The sequence below is a fragment of the Mesocricetus auratus genome, unplaced genomic scaffold, assembly GCF_017639785.1.
Source record: "Mesocricetus auratus isolate SY011 unplaced genomic scaffold, BCM_Maur_2.0 Super-Scaffold_100676, whole genome shotgun sequence".
In the NCBI taxonomy this organism is placed as follows: domain Eukaryota; kingdom Metazoa; phylum Chordata; class Mammalia; order Rodentia; family Cricetidae; genus Mesocricetus; species Mesocricetus auratus.
Genome location: NW_024429266.1, coordinates 154027985 through 154046761, shown reverse-complemented (window position 1 = coordinate 154046761; position 18777 = coordinate 154027985). Strand labels below are relative to the sequence as shown.

The 18777-nt window shown below is 40.6% G+C and overlaps 1 long non-coding RNA gene across 3 annotated transcripts in view; it reads right to left on the bottom strand.

Moving 5' to 3' along the window:
- The window catches only part of LOC106021214, a 293439-nt gene that overhangs the window by 259324 nt on the left and 15338 nt on the right, over nucleotides 1-18777 (bottom strand). Inside the window, exons 2-3 of one of the 3 annotated variants that reach the window (XR_001196543.3) lie at nucleotides 13629-13742; nucleotides 11369-12621 (exon numbers count right to left, since the gene is read on the bottom strand). The exons of the other annotated variants lie outside the window; for them this stretch is intronic. This is a non-coding gene — a long non-coding RNA (uncharacterized LOC106021214). Of the gene's footprint in view, nucleotides 1-11368; nucleotides 12622-13628; nucleotides 13743-18777 lie in introns of those variants that run through there. 3 annotated transcript variants of the gene reach the window in all.

Genomic DNA, 18777 nt, shown 5'->3' with positions numbered 1-18777 from the left:
AGCATAAATTGTCGTTGGTGTTTTTGATTTTAGCCATTCTGACAGGAGTGAGATGGTATCTCAGAGTTGTTTTGATTTGCATTTCCCGGATGGCTAAGGATGTTGAGCACTTTCTCAACTACCTCTCAGCCATTTTAGACTCCTCTATTGAAAATTCTCTATTTAGTTCTGCAACCCACTTTTTAATTGGGTCCTTTGATGTTTTGGAGACTTGCTTCTTGAGTTCTTTGTAAATATTAACCTACACACGTATGAACATCTGATGTTTGACAAAGAAGCTAAAAATATACAATGGAATAAAGAAAGCATCTTCAACAAATGGTGCTGGCATAACTGGAGGCTGGCATGTAGAAGAATGCGGATCGGTCCATGTTTATTGCCATGCACAAAACTTAAGTCCAAATGGATCAAAGACCTCAACATAAATCCAGCCACACTGAACCTCTTAGAAGGAAAGTTGGTGGTACCCTTGAACAAATTGGTACAGGAGACAGCTTCCTGAACATAACACCACTAGCACAGACAGTGAGATCAACAATTAATAAATGGGACCTCCTGAAACTGAGAAGCTTCTGTAAGGCAAAGGACACAGTCAGCAAGACAAAAAGGCAGCCCACAGAATGGGAAAAAATATTCACTAATCCCACATCTGACAGAGGGTTGATCTCCAAAATTAATTCTAGCCCTTTTTAAAACTCCTTGATGAATTTTCATTTGGAATATTTTCTTTTGAATTGCCATGGTTCCCTAAGCAAAGACTTAGGAAGGTGGAAAGCAACACACTTTCCTGAGATATAAGAATATATATTCCATTTCATTGTGATGATCTAAGGAGCCACAAAAAGAAAGAAACCCTGTAAGTGACATAGTAACAGGAAAAGTCAAGGCAATTTGAAATTCTAAAGAGAAGACAGCAAATAGTAAGTTACTTTCCTTTGTAACTCTATTTTCTTTACACTGTGGACAATAGCCATTACTCCATACATGGGAAATGGATATCTGCACAACACTATTTTTTACATAGTTTGGTTTTTAATAGCATTAGCTGGTAGAGTTTCTGCATACTCAATGAAGGAAAAGCTTTGAGTAATACACTGCTCAAAATAGACGGAGAACTAAAGCAACATGTTAGCATTTGACACTACTGTCTAAGAGTTGCCTTCTGCCTTGTAGCTGTTCCAACTTGGTGAAATGTGTCACATGATACTTAGCTACAGTGTTTTTCAAAACCTCTAATAAATTTAGATGGAGCCTAGCCTAAATTTTTAGACAAGTATCTTTCCTTATTACATTATTATTTAGGTGTTAGAAAACCAACAGATTGAAAAAATGAAATTCATCTAATATTTTTTATTGAGCTCTTTTACCCTCATGTGTTAGTGATTTTGTTTTGAACATGATCATGTTTCACTAATGACTGGAAGTGAATGTTTCATTGTGAATAATGAAAAACCCTGGAGGTTGCGGGAAGAGTTGTTTAAGAAAAATGTGCCGGGCAGCGGTGGCGCACGCCTTTAATCCCAGCACTTGGGAGGCAGAGGCAGGCGGATCTCTGTGAGTTCCAGGCTGGGCTGGACCGATAGCCTCCAAAACAATACAGAGAAACCCTGTCTCATAAAAAAAAGAAAAGAAAAAAGAAAAATGTGAGTGTATTAGAGTTAATATATATGTATATATGTATATATATTACATATACATACATACATTCAAGCAATTAAAGGAGGATTTGTTTGACTGACTTACAGGCTGTGTTTCTCATAGTCCAGCAATGGGTTTCTCAGTGGAATGACCAAGAATCCAGTAGTTGGTCAGTCCATGAGACTGATTATCTCAGCAATCCCAATCTGGTGCTGGAGTTCCAAAAGATCCCTAGAGATTTTCTTGTCTTCTAGGCCAGTAGAATGTAAGCTCCCAGGAACAGGAAGCAAAATTTTCCCCTTAGGTTATAGTATATGAAACCATTTCCATTTCCACTCTGACTCCTGGATTTGTGAATCCTGTGTAAGGGAAAAACTATATTGGATACTGATTCAAAGCATATACCACCTTCTGAAGAAGCCTGCCCCAGCTCTCCAGGATACTGCTACCTAATTGATGCTGTAACTGTGTCTTTCAAAAGAAGACAATGGTCTATTAAACTAGCCATTTCAAGACAGTGGGGAACATAGAAGGACCAGTGGATTTCATGAATGCAGGCCCACTGTTATAGTTCTATAGCTATGAATGAGTTTCTTGGTCAGAAGCAGTACTACATAGAATACCAAGATGGTGAATAAAGCATTCTTTAAGTCTGCAAATGGTAGCTTTAGTAGAAGCATTACATGCAGGAAAAGCAAATCTATAACCAGAATGAGTGTCCACTCCTGTAAGGACAAAGTGTTACTCTTTTCAGGAAGGTAGTGGTTCAACCTAGTCATTGACTGGTCATCCCAGGGAATGGTGCCATATCTAGGATTATTGATCTCTGGTGCTGGTAGATCTGGCACTCAGTTGCAGGTGTAGCCAGTAAGTGGAAGTGAATGGAAGTCTATGTTGTTGAATCTATACATAATCTCCATTTCTCCCACCTTGGCCACTTTGCTCATGAGCCAATTTAGGCAAAGACAGGGATGGCTGGAGAAAGAGTTTGACTGTCACAGAACTGATTATCCTATACCCATTCAACTACTGCACTCATCTTCTGCTGAAGTCACCTTTTGGATAAATCCATCCACATTCTTTTTCCCCAAATATCTTTCTCACCAATTTTCCATTACTTTTTTTCCAAGTCCCTGTCTATCCAGTCAATCCTTTGGTGTCAGCCCATAAATCAATGAACAATTACATATCTGGTGATTTCTCATTCCAAACAAATGTATGACCAAGTATACTGCCTGAAGTTCTGTCCACTATGAAGAGTCCCCTTTGCTGGTGTCTTTTAGGGTTGTCCCAGAAAGGAGTTGTCTACTTCTGGGTGGTGTCTGCATAACATGCAGAACCATCAGTAAAGTAGGCTCTAGTCTTCTGTTTCTCAGTCAACTTATCATAGGGCACACCACATAAGGCTATAGGTGCATACTGAGGAGAAAGCATTGTAATGGTAGTAGAAACCATAGGAATTTGAGCAACTTCTTCATGTAATTTTCTTGTACCTTCAGGACCTTCTGGGTCCAATCACATGCATACCACTTCCATTTGATGTTGGATTGCTGTTGTGCATGTCCTACTTTATGGTTTCGTGGGTCAGATATACCCAGCTCATGATGGGCAACTCAGGTTGTGTGATAACCTGATGGCCTACTGCCTAGTCTTCAGCTTCCACTAAGGCCCAATAGCAGGTCAAGAGCTCTCTCTGTAAGGAAAATCAGTTGTCTACAGCTGATGATAGAGCTTTCCTCTAAAATCCCTAAGGTCTTTCCTTTGATTCACCTAACACTAGCTGTGCTAAGAACTCTCTGGGTGTGTATCATAACTGATTGAGTTAATCACAGCTCTCTGAATAGGAAAGCTACAATGAAGTAAAAACAAGGATTTGTTGTGCTACAATATTTATTTAAATTGCATCACAGGGAAAGAACATCCAAACCTTTAAGTACTGGTTTTTAAAAAAGATAAAACATACATACACACATAGTTTATTTCACTTGGCACCCCCTAGTGTGAAGAATGGGGAAAGCAAGTCCCAACCAAAACTATTCTTTGCATTTCACTTATTCATGATTTGTCCCTTGAATGTAACTGATTGTTCTGTGCAATACTTTATGGTGTATGCTAGCTCAGAGTAGAGAATGAAACAGACCTGCTTCCACCTTCAAGACATTCATTGTGCAATATGAGACTTACAGCAAATGATTAAAACTTCTCAGTTCCCGTCTGTAATGAGGCCCTTGCTAGCAATAACCCAGGGCTTGAGGTAGAAAGAACTGGGGAGCTCTAGAAGGGGATCATTCTGTTGAACGAACAGGTACTCCGAACATGAAACACCAAGCGCACAAGTCCATGGGAAGCATCCCATCTTGGCTGGAACCTTGTGAAAGATGAATAAACAAGCCCAGGTATGTGAGGCAGCCATGCCTTTATGAAAATGAGCACAATTCTAAGATGTCTGCCTTGTGTGCGTGCAAAGGGAAGCAGGCAAGGGATTTAGGTTGAGGCATAATGGTGGGATGCTATATTACAAAGATCATCCCAGCTGCACTGGGCAGAAGGGTTTTCTGGTGTAAAGAAAGGTCTCACTGTTACTGGAGAGAGACAACTAAAAGGGCATAGGACTGGAGGGAGAACCTGTTTCTTTGGATTGGACTGGAGGTTTTCTAGCTCTGTGATGTTTCTTCCAGGGCAACACTAGTGATGTCTAAAGGAATGTATGAGTTAGGAGCCCCCATTGATAGGCCAAGGAGGAAGAACAGGATGCTACTGACAGTGCTGAGGAAAGTCCCCAAAACAATGACAGGAACCCATCTGGACAAATGTCACTAGGACAGCTGGAAAAGCCCAGCCTATAGACAGGAGGTCCTGACAACACAAGCAGGTGCATTCATCTTGTTTGAACTATGGAAGAGCTCTTAGCGCTTGTAGACTGACAAGGGGAGGGGCTCAGCATGACTGTCTTAGGGTGACTACCGCCACGATGAAACACCATGATCAAAAGCAAGCTGAGGACCAAAGGGTTTCCTTTGCCTCATACTTCTACATTGTAGTCTATCACTGAAGAAAGTCAGGGTAGGAACTCAAACAGCACCAGAACCGGATGCAGATGCCATCGAAGGGTGCTGCTTTTTGGTTTGTTCTTCATGGCATGTTCATCCTGCTTTCTTATAGAACCCAGGACCACCAGCCCAGAGGTGACACCACCCATCATGGACTGGGCCCTCCTTCAGAGATCACCAATTAAGAAAATGCACTACAGCTGGATCTTATGAAGTCATTTTCCCATTTGTGGTTCCCTTCTCACAGATTGCATCAAGTTAACTAGCCAGCACAAATGGATGACTCTGTAGCTCTCTGGCTTAAACAATGGTGGGTGCCCTTTATTGTGACAGAGAAGATTGAGAGAAGCTAGACTAATAACGTAGAACTAACTCAACTCAGCTTTTGAATACATCAAATTTGAGCTGTCTGTGACACAGCCAAGTGGAGAAGGCAGATCTTACAGAGTCTGGAGCTCACACACATTTGTTAACAGTTATTACATCTATCAAGCAACCACAGTGCGGTAGGCACCATTGTGGGGATTTTTCACATCATTTTATCAATTCTACCAAGAGAAGATCAACATTTGCTCTTTGAATCCTTTTGATGTATGGTTAAGTTTCCACATTAGAACCAAAGAATTTCATTCTAATATTTAAAAAATTCCTTTAAAATAAGAAAATACTACTGGAAAGCTAACAGTAAACACATGTTTCCTAATAACACATAGTATCAGTGAGACGGGGCATCCTAACCACTCGGCCATAAAAATTTTCCAAATTGGATTATTATTGTTCAAATGGCTTTCATTGTTTTTAACTTTGGAAACATCCTGAAATTATTTGCCTTCTTTCAAATCTCTAGTTTGGATAATAGCCACACTTTGCCCCAAAGAGAACACCACTTAAGAAATGTATGCACGCTTTCTAGAAACAATGAAACAATCTTAGACAGTCTTCTGCCATTTAATAGTTGTGTAAAGCCATCTGGCCCTCTGCTTTCTCAGCCAAATGACACAGTGTCTTTAAAATTAGCAGATGGTCACTAACTCAAGTCAGAGAACCTGGAGAAAGCCAACAGCCAGGCTCCGAGTTATATGATACAGACGTCAGTCCTCAGTGCCCTTGATGGATGTCTGGGAACAGTTTTGCTTATTTGGTCTGAGGGGAAAAAAGAGGATCTTAAATATCATGAGTATGAAAGCTCATATTGTCACTGCTCAGGTCCTCATGTGGTTATGAGATTCAGCTAGACCTTAGGAAAACGGGGCTCCAGTTAGGCATTCATCAACACTGCCAATTCTTGGTGGGGTCCGTTTGTAATTTGGCCTGAGCCCAGCGTTTCAGGTCAACTCAGTGAAAGAGAAAATAAAGTACTTTGTTGTGGAGAAAAGGCTGCTCAGCTCAGTCTAGAGATGCAAACCACTAGTGGTCCTCACACATCTTGGAGGTCTATGAGTCACTTCAGTCACGTATCCCTCCACTCTACCAGGATCCTGGCAGGCCTGTGTCAGGTGAGAAACATTGCTGACAAGCCAGCCCCTTCCTTAACATGACAGAAGGTGCTCATCCATCCACAGAAGCAGTAAATGCAGACTCCAACTGCATCTTGTAGTGCATATTTTGTTGGTTATGTCCAAGGCCTTCTGTTGTCTTCAGAGAGAAAAAAAAAAGTTCTAAATTCTGCAGTTGGCTAGACGGCATTGAAAATCCCTTCCTTAGAGTCACCAGCTTTTCCTGCCCCTCGTTACAATTTCCTTAGCTGTTCTAAAAGTGGCTTTGGGATTTTTTCCCCTCCAGGGAAGGAGGAGGGTCAGGGAGTGGAGTAGTGAGCAGAGCTGCAGTGTTGTTCCGGGCTGCCCAGGAGCAGCCAGTACTGACAAGCTGCTTGTTCTGTGCAGTGTGTAGCACCGACAGACCCCGCCCATGTGTCTGATACCTGGCATGGGCAGCCTGGTCAGGGAAAAAAATTTTTTTACCTCACTAGTCCCAAACAGTATTTCAACAAAAGGCTGAAAAACACTGGCAGGATGTTTTTTAATACACAGTTCAAGGCGGTGACTTCTCTAACTTGCTCTATCTATCTATCTAGCTAGCTAGCTAGCTAAGTTTCATGACATCTGTAATTCCACAGAATATACAATTGATAATTTCATAATAAATATATAAACCTTCCACTCTATTCACTCTTCTATTCCATGGCCCACGTTTTCAATGTCATTGGCAATTTCTGGGACACATATACCTTGTTGGATGATTAGAAATAAATATGATCCTTGAATAAGGGAAGAATTAGCCTTATCTTGTTTTATCTGCAGTGGTTAACTCATTTAACCAGTAATAAACAGTGACCTCTCACAGACATCTCACACTGGTAGCATACAACTTTCTTTAATCATGAAAGCAATAAATGTATGCTCTTTATTCATAAAATTAATGCATGAGTAGTAAATAGATGTAGGCAAAAGAAATATAAGCTTAAGGAGAGGTCATAGTTACACTCCCAAGAAATAATCACTGTTAAGTATTTTCTTACATTCATTTTTATATGTTAGGACTTTTTGTCTTATTTTACATGTGTAAATATTTTGCATATATATATGCTCTCTGTGTGTTGAGGCTTTTTAAAAATCTACTTGCAATGATATTAAATTTACAGTTGTCATGTATTACATGTAATCACATAAATGTAACAATGCACAATGGTTAATTCTTTCAGCCAACACTAAAAATGCGTTTTTAGTGTCTTGTCACCTTATGTTTTATTAGTTCTTTAAAAGTTTTATACAGTGTGCTTTGATCGTGTTCACTCCCCATCCTTTGACCCTTCCAAGATCTACCCCGATTTCCCTATCCACCCACCCAACTTTGTAGCCCTTTTTCTTCTTTTTAAACCCTTTGAGACCAATTTGTGCTTCCCTAATATTCTTGGATGTGTAGTTTTCCATTGGATCATGGCCAACTTACCAAGGACTACACTCCTAGAAAAATGCTTTCCCAGCACCTAACAATTGCCAATAGTTCCATGGCTATGAATGGGATTGTGTGTCCAACTCCCTCCTTCATTCTGGAATTTGTCTGGCTTGGACTTGCACAGATTTTGAGTATGTTATCACAATCACCAAGTTCACATGTACAATTGCCTTGTGTAATTGTCCAGAAGTCACTCTTTCCTTTTAGTCATCCATCACCTTTGTCTCTCATACCTTCTCCTCTCCTTTACCATCTCTGAGTCATGGTTGGGGCTTGGTGGGATGCTGTGTATGCACTCTGGTCAGTTGTAGGGCCCCATATTCATCACCATCTACTAAAAACAGAAACTTCTCAGATGAGGGGTGAGATATATACTGATCTATGGGCATACCAGGTCAGTTAGAATTCAGTTTAAAGCTATGTCTATTTAGCAGCACAATAGTATTGTTTCTCCCTTCGAGACTATGACTTGTCTATCCATACGTTCTTGGCTTAATAATGGTACTGGCTATAGGTTTTCAGCTTGTGAAGTGAAACTTAAATCCAGTCTGAAAGTGGTTGTTTATTTCCATGATGTTCATGCCACTACTGAATCAGTGGGCATGTATGGCCAGGTTTCTCATTATTGTAGCCACCAGGGTTCACAGCTGGGTATGATTAATAGTTACTTTTCTTCTCCAGTAGCTTCTAGCACTATGAAAACTAGCCAGTAGGGATGAAGTTTCCAGGACTGTACCAGATCCATTTCTTCATATTCTATGACTCGAGTGTGTTGTCCCTTCAGCTATATGGTATTAACATCTGGTCTGGAGGGTAACCAAGAGCAATGGCAATAGTATAATGCCCCAACAACTCCAAAATTCATAACCCACTCTTGGTATCAGGCTTTTTATTTGTTATTATCTGGTATGTAATAAGGGCAATGTTGACTTGTTTTAGGCTAACCTTGTTTAATCTCTCTCTCTCTCTCTCTCTCTCTCTCTCTCTCTCTCTCTCTGCCCTCTGTGTGTGTGCTTGTCTCTCTTCTCTCTTGTACACACACACACACACACACACACACACACACACACACACATATAAGCTACTACAGTAGTAGGTAGCCATATGTATTTTCAAAGGTCTTTAGATTTATTTATCCCTTCCCAGAATCTTTCCATTACCTTATACTCTTCTCTCCCACCCAAGTTTAACACACCTGTTCTAGTCCCATTGTTCCCCTTTAACCCTTTATACCAGTATATTCTATCTCCTCTCCTTTGAAGTCCCTTGCCAGAGCTCCTAACTAATTTCCTGACTTCTATGAGTATTTTAAATGAAACGTGCATGGCTGAAGATGCAAAGTTATCATCCACAGATAAAATAAAACGTATGACTTTTCTCTTTTTTGGTTTGGGTTACCCCACTTAGGATGACTGTTTCCAGCACTGTACATTCACCCACAAGTTTCCACTGTATATGTATACTATTCCATTGTATAAATATACCACATTTTTTTCAGTTGATGGACATTTAGACTGTTTCCATTTCTTGGCTATTGTTAATAGAGCAGCAATGGACATGGATGAGTAGGTATCTCTAGAGTAGGCAATGGAGTACATATATATAGAGAGAGTCAGATAGCTGAATTGTATATCTGCAGTTTTTTGAGGAACTTGCATACTGGTTTGCATAATAGTTGCACCAATTTACATTCTCAAGAGCAGTGAATAAGTGTTTCCTTTTCTCCACATTTATGATAGTATTTATGGTCATTAGTTTTTTTGTTTGTTTGTGTTTTTTTTACCTCAGCTGTTCTGATTAGGGGAAATTAAATATCAAAGAAGTTTTATTTTGCACTTCCTTGATGGTTAAGGTATTGAGCATTTTTAAGTGTTTCTCAGTCATTTGTATTTCATCTTTACTCTCTGTTTAGCTCTGCACCCCATTATTTTGATCCTCCTTTGATGTTGTTGGTCAGGGAAATCCAAGAGATACCCCAAACAATATAGACTATTGCCATTGTTCTTAATCCCCTCTCACAAGCTGAAGATAAATCCCTATTACTAAAGACACAACTCACTTTAGATAATGGACTTGGAGGAATCAAGCTGGATCTGACTCAAAAGCCTCTTCCCTGAAGATAAGCTTCCTAAATCTAGAAGGTGCTATGCAAACTGCCAAGGGAGGAAAGAAATCCTACCCAGCTGTGACACCCATGAGTCACAACAGTGATCAGTTTGGCAAGTTATCCCTTAAGGGCAATAATGACATTTTTATCCTGGTGGAAACCAACAGCTAATTGGACTTAAGATTCACTGAACAGGAAGGAAGTCATGCCTGGTACTGATAACTTAACCAACCATCTGTGGCTAGTGAGATCATAGGTCTCAGAGGAAAACCTGCCTCCACTGCTTTCCTAAACCAGTCTAATTCCTAATTGCATTCTAAATAGTATCATTCTTCCCACAGATGAATTCGGCTCTCATCCCTCATCAAAAGAGCTTCTTTCCAGAGCAGACAGAAACCACTACAGAGAACTTCAAGTGCAGAGAACCAACAGTAGTGATATACTATTTATGATTTATTAAAGCTTGCCTGAGGATTCAGAAAGCAAAGTCAGCCACAAACTACAGAGGTCAGGCAGTGGTGGTACACACCTTTAATCCAAGGACTCAGGACTAAGAGGTAGATTGATTTCTGTCAGGTCAAGGCTACATGAAATTAATCCAGTTCTAAAAGAAACAGCTCACAGAAAGGAGTTCTCAGCACCTGGGATCACACACTTTTTTTTTCCAGACAGGGTTTCTCTGTAGCTTTGGAAGCTGTCCTGGAACTCACTCTGTAGACCAGAGTGGCCTTGAACTTACAGAGATCCACCTTCATGCACCACCACTGCCCTGCCTAGGGATCACACACCTTTAATCCCAACTCTAGGGAGGTGGAGACAGGAGTGATATGACTGGGTAGAGAAAGGAATAAAAGCCAGGAGACAGAATCTGAGAACTTTTTGATTCTGAGGATTCATGGAGACAGGACAGCCATTTCAAATGGATAAAGCTGAGATCTACTGGCTTGGCTCCTCCAATCTTCAGCTTGAAGCTTGAACCCCAACATCAATCTCTGGGTCTTTTATTATTCGTGTTACGAGCAACCGACTTGGGGTACCCACCCTAACTGATACATCTACAACAACTCTTTTTGTGTTTGCTTTTTTAGTTTTTCAAGACAGGGCTTCTCTTTGTAATCCTGGCTGTAATACAACTTGCTCTTTAGCCCAGGCTAGCCTTGAGCTCAGAGATCCACTTGCCTCTGCCTCTGCCTCTGCCTCCAGAGTGCTGGGATTAAAGGCATGCATCGGCAAGCCTGGCCATATGATAACTCTTATACCTAAGGTCCAGGAAATGTTATGGAGGTAGGACTGAAAGATTTTAAGAGCCAGAGGACTAAGAAGTCTGTTGCAAGGTTGACTCTTTTAGATATGATAGGGATACTATGCTCATGAAATCTCAACAATATGGCTACCTAAACAAGACCAGAACAGTGACAGCACCAGAGACTTGACATGCCCAACACGGATGGGAACAATCACATGGGACCCCACCCCTAGACAAAGACCTACAAGCAATGAAAAGCTACTGAGAGGGAAATTAATCTTTTCTAGAGATGAGCACCCTAAATGATTATGCAATCCCAAATGGTCACCCCCATAAAAAATACACATATGCAACACTAAATAAACTCAGCAGTTTTGTTGTTGGTTGTTTTTTACTATTTTGAGGACCCACCTCAAATACATCACAGAAAGGCTTATTCTTACTTACAAATGCCTGACCTTAGCTTGGCTTATTTCTAACCAGCTTCTCTTAACTTCAATTATCCCATCTACCTTTTTCCTCTGGGCTTTTATCTTTCTCTAGTTTCTATTCCTTTCTTTACTTCTTACTCCGTGGCTTGCTGTGTAACAGGGTGGTTGGCCCCTGATGTCCTCCTCTCCTTCTCTTGCTCCCCCTTTATCTTGTTCTTCTTTGCACTCCTGCTTCTTCTGTTTATTTTCTCCGCCTGCCATCCCCACCTGTCCCTCTCCTACCAAGCTATTGGCCTTTCAGCTCTTTATGAGATCGATCCAGTATTTCAGGCAGGCAAAGTAACCCAACTTTACAGAATTAAACAAATGCAACACATCTTTGCAACACTAAACAAATATTCCACAGCACAAAAGAATGTAATACATCTTCAGTTAATATTCCACAACACTGGTTGCATTTTATATATGCATATATATTCATGTGTATTTACATACATGTACATATACATTTATACATATTTTATATATGAATAAGCGGCCATGAGTTTTAAAGGGAGTGTAAAGGGTTATGGAGGAAGTGGAAAGGAGGAGAGGGAAGGGCAAATGATAATTAAATACGCAAAGGGAAGATTCTTAGAAAACAAAGTGTCATTCCTCTTCCTCATATATCTGTGATGAAAATTATCACTGGACTTGGTAGACACACTTGGTCATATGACCAAAACAAAACACCACACACTGGATGGTCTAATTCAGAAATTTTTTTGTTTTTTTTTTCTCTTCCAGTACCAGAAGTCAGGATTAAGGTGTCCGTAGCTGGTTTCTCCTGGGCTTAATCTGTTGGGTTGTAGGGGTCTGCTTCATGACTCAGATGGTCTGTTCTCACCACGCAGGGTTTCTTCCCAAGAGTACTTTTGATCATGGAGGGGGGCTACTTGCATGTCCTCATTTTACTTTAAATACTTCTTAGAAGGCTATGTCTCCCAAGTACTGTCCCATTCTGTGATCTCAGAGGTCCTAACTCAATGTAAGGATATAGAGCAGATGTAGTGAGTCCCTCACACACACTCACAATTGTCAGTGAGGAGGCCCTTCTCCTTCCCTCCTGTCTTGCTGGGATGATTAGCAGGTTCTCAGTGAGGAGGCCCTTCTACCTCCCTCCAGTCTTGCTGGGATGATTAGCAGTCAGTCTCCCTTTTGGAAGAAAAAAGGAGAAAAGGAAAACAGATGCAACATCTCTCTCACACTCCCCAGCCTACAGCACCAAGGGAAAAACAGCCGAAGTTTTTTTCCCCATGTGAAGCATCAGATCACTACTGCTTTGGGCAGGTTTTCAAATCCTGCGCAACATTTCAGAAGAGCAAGACCCACAACTTTTGCACTACATTCCTTTGAGAAAGAGCCCTAGCTTAAACTGCAGAGTCGAGAAAGAAAAAGAGGAGGGAAGGACAAAAGAACATGCTCATGGAAACTACTCCAACACAGCCTTGAGGCCGTTCTTGTCAACCAGCGTCCTGACACCTGAGACTCCGGAACGCTGCACAGGACTGGCCACAGGTCTGCCCCACTTGAGTCCCAGACCAAAAATAATCCCTCCTTTCCTCTCTGCACCCGACTGTCGTGTTTCCTGCTAAATCTAAACAACTCACAATCTGCCCTGAAAGGTATCCTCGAGAAAAAATACATGATGTGAACTAAAGCGCCTAAGTCTGTAATGATTTTGTTTAAAATGAACCTGCCCTTCCCTGTCAGAAAGAAGTCGCGGACCACTGGAGACTCTTGGGGAGAAGGCTCTTCTTGGAACTCATGGCTGCTGGCTTCTTTGTTCTTTGATTTTTGCTGGAGATGGGGAGGGAGAGGTTTTGTATCCCTTCCCATATCTTTTTGTGAAATCTAATCCTGTTTTCCTAAAGGTTGCCTCCTGTTCAGTTTGTGCGCAGGTGGGGGTGGAAAGCCGCAGTTTAACCCAGCATGGAGCGCTCTTGAGCTCATTACCCCGGGCTGCTGGAGAAAGTCTCCCTGCAAGGGCTACACTCCAAGGAGAAATATCCGCTTTCTCTGTATCGTGTTATGGTAAATACAATACCAGAAGATTATTGTATTTGAGATGAAGTGACTGATTCTGAATTTCCTCTCTCTGCTGAAATGAAAATAAAAGATTACTCAAAATCCTAATGGGAACATAGAAAGACTGTTTTTACCTCTCTGGCTGGTCACAGTGTGACTTAAGATAGACTCGTCGTGCGTCTTTTTATGTGTTGTTACTGGGGTCAGGCCACTTGCTCAGTTAGGAGTCTGCCTGTTGTGGACCATTCCTTGGGACAGAGAAAAGGACAAATGCTTTATTACTTTCATCTTCTTAAGATAGAGCTAGTTCCAGGACAGCCTCCAAAGCCACAGAGAAACACTGTCTCGGAAGAAAAAAAAGATAGTTTCATTAACATTAGGGAAGAAAAGCCCACCGACCAGAGCAGACATGGTTACTTCAGGCATCCCCTCCTCTATGGCCAGAGGCTATACTGAAACCCCAAGGTGTCCAGGGTGCAAGAAGACATCACTGTCATTTTAGAGTGGATGAGTTCAGGGAAATCCCTAGAAAATCAGCTCATCAACCTGACAGTGTAAATTCACTAAGATCAGCTTTCACTATTTGAAATGTACAAGTTACTTGTGTTCTCCCCTAATCCATAATTCTATGGGGTTGGGTGGAATGAATAAGGAATTGAAGGAAAGGCTGGAAACACCATCCAAGTAGGGAATATGGCTGCTGAAGCCTTGAGGATGAGTTAAATGCTTTAATTCTGGGACCATGAAGCATTTTTCTGAAGGATGTCTGTGTTTCTTGCATAATGTCAAGTATTTTCATCTTTGAAATTAAAAAAAAAAACACCTGTTTTCTGAGATAGTGTCCTGAGTTCCTGACTCTTGGGTGATCAGACATCCTGGTTTACTTGGAATATACAAGGTTGCTGTGGTAGAGGGCAGGGGTGGGAGTTGGGGGAGGGTAACCTTGGAATGCTGCAGGGAAACTAGACTGGATTGTGTATACTACAACTCTGACCTAACTATCTCACATTGTTTTCTATTCACCCAGTCCTCATCAGAGCCCTCCCAGACAAACTGATACTTTCAGTATCCTGTCTATCAGCAAGACTCAGGACAATGTTTCTCAAAGCCTCAAGCTTGGTCCCACACAAGTAAAATGGGAATGACAGTGCTCTGCTAGAACCTGAGATGATGGTGGTGAGCCCCCGTGTAGCATTTTATTATGCACAGTTATCATTGTCTCATCATCTACCTGGGGTTAAACACTTATCAGTATCATAAGACTATCAGCCCCCGATGACAGGGACTGGGCCCTGTACTAGTGTTCAGATTCACCTGTGGATTTAGTGATATCAAATCTACTTTGTGTTTAATCAGTACAAAGTAAACCAGAGGATCACCTTAGAATGGGTCTTTTACATCCACTTTGTTCAGGGGTCAGAAAACATTGAGACAGCAAAGAAAGAAAGGACAGACCTGTGAAAAAGGAAGGCAAGGGGAGTTGGTGTCTACATCTTCAATAACAGGAGTGCTGTGGTTTGTATCCTGTGTGGAACCTTACCATGAGTTTCACAAGGTAGAGATTTGAAAACGAGATTCTTACCTAGGTTTGATGAAAGAAGAAGTATATTTGTCACCAGCTTTTGGCACACTATACACTCACACACATACACACACTCACACTAATGTTAATACAAATACACATAGTCACACACTATGCACTCACATAAACTCACATAATAGCACACACACTCATACACATACACACACATTGCAATTTTTGCAAAATAGACAATAGCAAGTGTTGGAGGGAATGTAGAAGAATTGAAGCTTTTGTGTATTTCTCACTGGAAAATGTTTAATACATTGGTAATTCATCAAAAAATCAATGCAGAATTACCATATTATCCAGAAATTCCTAGACATAGATCAAAAAACTGAAACCAGGGACTAGTACTATGGTCCAGTTGATAAAGTGCCTGCTACATTAGCATGAAGATCTGAGTTGGGTCCCTAGGACCATGTCCTAAAACTGGGTGTGGTGGCATGAACTTATAACCCAGCACCATTGAGAAGTGAAGGGTCCTTGGAGCTCATAGTCAGCCTCACAGAATTGCCAACTCTTGAGTCCCACCAAAAGACTGTCTTGAAAACTATGGTGATCAGATCCTGAAGACAACAACCAACATTAGCTGGTAGCATCCACACATACCTACACACATGTGTATTTGTACCCACACACTCACACACACACAAAGTCAGGGACTCAAAAGATATGTACATGTGACTGTTCACAATTAACACCCAAAATGTAGAAATAAACTTGTGTGACTCTCAGATAAAAGACTAAATAGTGCTATATTTAAATAATGGGATATTACTTGATCATAAGAATTATATTGAGCTGGGTGTTGGTGGCACACGCCTTTAATCCCAGCATTCGGGAGGCAGAGGCAGGCAGATCTCTGTGAGTTTGAGACCAGCCTGGTCTACCAAGCAAGTTCCAGGACAGAGTCCAAAACAATACAGAGAAATCCTGTCTTGAAAAACCAAAAAAAATTATATTGATACATGCTTCAATTCAGACGAATCTTGAAAATATGATGAATCAAAGGAGCTAGACACAAATGGTCACACATGAGTCCATTTCTGAAAAATGTCTGGAATAAGTGCTGTAGAGCAGAATGAAGACAGGTAGTTACCAGAGCCCGGGAAAGGAGGAGGATGGGAGATAAAAATTGCTTAATGGGCACATTAATAGGGTGATGAAAATATTTTGGAACAAGATGTGATAATTGTACATTGTGAGTGTATTAAAGATAACTGAAATATTCACTTTTAAATGGTGAATATAGTATGCGACTTTCATCTCAACAACAGCCTAATAAAGATGAAAGTATAATACCATCGGGATAATTTCATTAGAACAGATTTCATTTTAAATGTATTTCAAAACAATTGCTTATGAGACAAATCTTACTGAGTTGTCCAGATTAACCACAAACTCCTGAGCTCCAGTGATCCCCATGCTTCAACCTCCCAAATGGCTGGGACTGTTCACCATGCCTAGTTCTGGATGTAACTTTAAAGTGATGTATCAAATGTGTGTGTTCTTTTCTTACTGGGTGAAGATTTACTTGTTGTTTTTTTCACAGGTAGAGTCCATTTGAGAGAAATGCATGGTGTATGGTGTGACTGATAAGCAGGAAGATGGAATCATGAAAATACATATACATCAGAATCACCTTGGGTCTGAAGCATTCTGCTGCTGGCCATTGCCCTGATCAGCAATCTCAGACCTGCCACATCCTCAAGCTTATAATGCAGCATTGTGTTGAGTGTTATTTGGGTCTCCTGAAGTCTGTTTACATACTGTTGGGAAGGTTTACTTGTGGCACATTTAAAATTTTTCTCATTAACTACTTTATTGTAAATTTTCTAATTTTTGACATAAGCTTGATTCAGTTTGTGAAAATTGACATGAAAATGAAAATTTTAAAATAGCATTCGATTTTAGAACTATGCATGCACGCAGGTTTGATGTCGTGTATATATATTTTATCAAATGGTATCATGCTGTACACGCAGAGCATGAACAATTAATTATCTGTCTCTAAAGGTTTCTATTCCCTCATCCCAATGTCTGCAATACTGGCCATACTCCTTCCTGTTCCTTTACTAAAGGAGCACGTGTGAATAAACCCTGGGGGATTCGTGATATTTCCTTCACTCTGACATTAAATTTTCAAACTGTCCCTCCTTTTTCTCTTTCACATCTCTTTTTCTTTATGGTAATACATTAACAAAAATAGTGTTTAAATCCTTAAAAATAGGGATCCAGTAACTTAATTTAGACACACATGGTAATATGTGGACTAAGTAACCTAGAAATTTCTGACACTTTCAGACAAACTTCCTTCTTGTTAGGTTTATGCGCCTTTGGCTATTCAGGGACCATTGTCCTACATTCTTGACAAAATGGCGGTCCATAACCAAAGGGTTACTTTGCATTTTTAATTAGACAATATGTAATATGGCTTAAATATCCAAAGAATTATACAGCACACAGGGAAACAGTACTGTTCCGTTCACACATGGCATGTCCCTATGTGAGTAACCAATATCCACAGCCTTTTGCATTTCCTTGTAGAAAAAAAAGACACATTCATAAATACTAGCAATCCAAACACATATTCTGTATCTTGTGTTTTCTACCTATTTGTATACTTTGAACATACAAGTTTACTCTTTCTTTACAAATGCTTATTCTACATTGTTGGACATCAATACACTAAACCAACCTGTTTTTGGTGAATGTTCAAGTTGCCCTTAACCATCCTGTAAACAGACCACTTAGTCCAAGTATGTGTGTCTCACTCAAAAGTGCCTTCCTGTTTTCCAGGAAGTGAGCACTATTTCAAATAAGGGCATTAAAGGAGGAAGAAACACTGGAAAATGTAGTGGTTGGGAAGTTCCTGGTTTCTTCTTCCGCAGCTTCTCTCATCTCAGAGTTGGAAATTTTCAGAAGATTAAGTGCAGAAAAGGGACCGGTACTTAAAACCCCAAAAGCAGAGTCACCTCTGCTGTCTTACCAGGAACCAAATCACCTTACACCAGAGCAGTATCTGGATCCAGGAAGTGCCCAGGTTGAGCCCTGAAGGGGTACTTAGCACTTCCTGTTCACAGATTCAGAATGAAAATTCGTTTGGGATAGAAGGATATTTTCCAAAGACATGCACATCTTGACAGATTGAAATTTCAAAATCTCAGTGATATATATTTACTTAACTGTGACTTCTTATTGTTATGGAAGAAATTGATCTCATTTACTTAAAAGGAAGCTTTTGTAAAATCTTCAAGACAGCAGGGACACCGATCACAGTGCTGTGACTTAACGGATTTTCCCACAGAGTAAGTGATTGAGGAAACTTCCACGCAGATCGAGTAATGGAATGCGACCAGAACCCCAGAACTCAGGCAAATCCCTCCACACGTGAATACTGACTGTCCCCACATTTCTATCGGTTCCCGCTGTCCTGCAAGGTTGCGTAAATGGGAGTGCAGGATGTGCTTTGCTCTGCTCCGTTTCTCAAGACGACGCAAATTTATCTGTATTTTACTTTTATCTTTCTTTTGTGTGGCTTCACTCATTCCACAAATATTTACGGTTACTCTATGCTAGGCACGATGCTAGTACTGGAATACAATGGCAACCATTCTGATAAGGTGCCTGCTCTTCTAGGACACACACGTAGTAGAAAGATTGTCTTCCAGTCCTGAAAAGGAACATCTGAGGATTTAAAA